The following is a 2,461-nucleotide window of genomic DNA, read 5'->3' on the forward strand; positions in this document are numbered from 1 at the left end:
ACATGAATGCAGCCCCCACCGTATTGACATGAATGCAGCCCCCACCACATTCACATGAATGCAGCCCCCACCGTATTGACATGAATGCAGCCCCCACCGTATTGACATGAATGCAGCCCCCACCGTATTGACATGAATGCAGCCCCCACCGTATTGACATGAATGCAGCCCCCACCGTATTGACATGAATGCAGCCCCCACCGTATTGACATGAATGCAGCCCCCACCACATTCACATGAATGCAGCCCCCACCACATTCACATGAATGCAGCCCCCACCGTATTGACATGAATGCAGCCCCCACCGTATTGACATGAATGCAGCCCCCACCACATTCACATGAATGCAGCCCCCACATTGACATGAATGCAGCCCCCACCACATTCACATGAATGCAGCCCCCACCACATTCACATGAATGCAGCCCCCACATTGACATGAATGCAGCCCCCACCACATTCACATGAATGCAGCCCCCACATTGACATGAATGCAGCCCCCACCACATTGACATAAATACGGCAGCCCCCACCACATTGACATGAATGCAGACTCACCATTGCTGTCAGTGCAGCCTGATTCATGTCCATCTGCAGCCTTGGAGGAGACAGGGAGGGGGCGGGACGAGCGCCAACAGATATACAGGAGAAATTCCTGTTTACACGGCGGCCTCTTTAATTGAAAGTCCCGCCTCCTATGATGGACAAAACAATTGTCCAATGGCAGCGCAGGAGACGGGACTTCCTTTTACACAGGACGCCGTGTAAACAGGAAATTCTCCTGTATCCTGTACGGCGCTTGTCCCGCCCCCTCCAAGGCAGCCAGCATATCTATCTTTTATGGCCCCCGGCGCTCGGGGATTCGTTGGGGGCCACAAAAGATATATATGTCAAAATTACCAGGCGGGCCGTCCGAAACCGGACCGCGGGCCGCGATTGGCCCGCGGGCCGGACTTTGGACATGCCTGATCTAGAAGTTTGTTAAACGTTTCAGTGAGAATGGGAGAAAGTATTTCTGAGAATGTTTTATAGTATAAAGCCGAGTAGCCGTCTGGGTCTGGTCTTTTGTTAAGTTTTAGGTCTTTTATGGCGTTAGCAACTTCATCTATAGTTATAGGCTCATCCAAACTGCTTTTTTGATTCTGAGATAACTCAGGTAAGGTTATTTTTGAGAAGAAGGATTCAGCCTCTGTAGGATTAAATTCATTGTTTGTCTTGTATAAAGTTGCGAGATGTGAGTGAAATTTATGGACTATTTTAACTGGATTACAAGTGTAAACATTTTTTGATAATTTCAAACGTATTGGTTTGAAAGATTTGTTAGTTGAATTTAATGCCCGAGCCAAATATGTACCTGGTTTGTTTGTATTCATGTAGAAATTGTGTTTGGAGCGTTTGAGGGATTTATCAACTGACTCAGTGAGAAATAGATCGTATTCCAATCTAGATTTTTCCAGATGAGATTTTGTACTCTGAGATGGATTATCTTGAAATGATATGTAGGCTGCATTAAAATTGAGTTCTAGTTTTTTTGCTAGATTTTTGCGTTCCCGTTTAAATAGTGCCATTTGTCTTTGTATTGTACCACGCAAGACAGGCTTATGAGCTTCCCACAGTGTTATCGGGGAGATGTCTGTTGTATTATTAATTGATATGTATTCCTTTAAAGCTTGTTCAATGGCCATCTGATGTAGTGGGTGTTTGAGCATTATGTCCGGTAAGTACCACGTTGGGTCATGCGCTTTTGGTATGGCTGAGGCTATAGTAGTGTATACTGCATTATGGTCAGACCACGGAATCGGAATTATATCTGATGCAATAATTTCTGGTATCATTCCTATTGTTAGAAAAATATGATCTATTCTGGTGAAGGTTTGATGAGGGTGTGAGAAATAAGTGAATTTCTTTTTCATTGGGTTACTTTCTCTCCACGAATCTACCAGATTGTATTTGGAAAGAAGTTGAGAAAAAGGTAATCTAGAGGTTATTTTGGAAGGTGTAAAAGGTGATTTATCTAGAAATGGGAGGAGGACCTGGTTCGAATCCCCACACATTATCACTGTTCCTATTTTGTGTGTATTAATCACTTGTAATATATGTGAGAGGAATGGTGTAGGTTGTTTGTTAGGAGCGTAGTAGGAAATCACCGTGATTGCTGTATCCATTATATAACCCATGAGTATCAGGTATCTACCTTCTGGGTCTTTAATTTCTGATGATAAGGTGAATGGTGTGGATCGGTGAAATGCAATTAGAGTTCCCCTTTGCTTGGTACAGGCAGAAGCCGTGTAAATTTGTTGATAAAAAGGAGAAATATATTTTGGAGTAGAATCTTTGGTGAAGTGTGTTTCTTGGAGGCATACTATGTGAGCCTTCTTGTTATGGAAAGTACGGAAGGCTTTGGTCCTTTTTTGAGGGACATTTATTCCCTGAACATTCAGGGAAATTATATTCAGTGGTG

This window comes from Aquarana catesbeiana, linkage group LG01 (assembly GCF_042186555.1).
Source record: "Aquarana catesbeiana isolate 2022-GZ linkage group LG01, ASM4218655v1, whole genome shotgun sequence".
Lineage (NCBI taxonomy): Eukaryota > Metazoa > Chordata > Amphibia > Anura > Ranidae > Aquarana > Aquarana catesbeiana.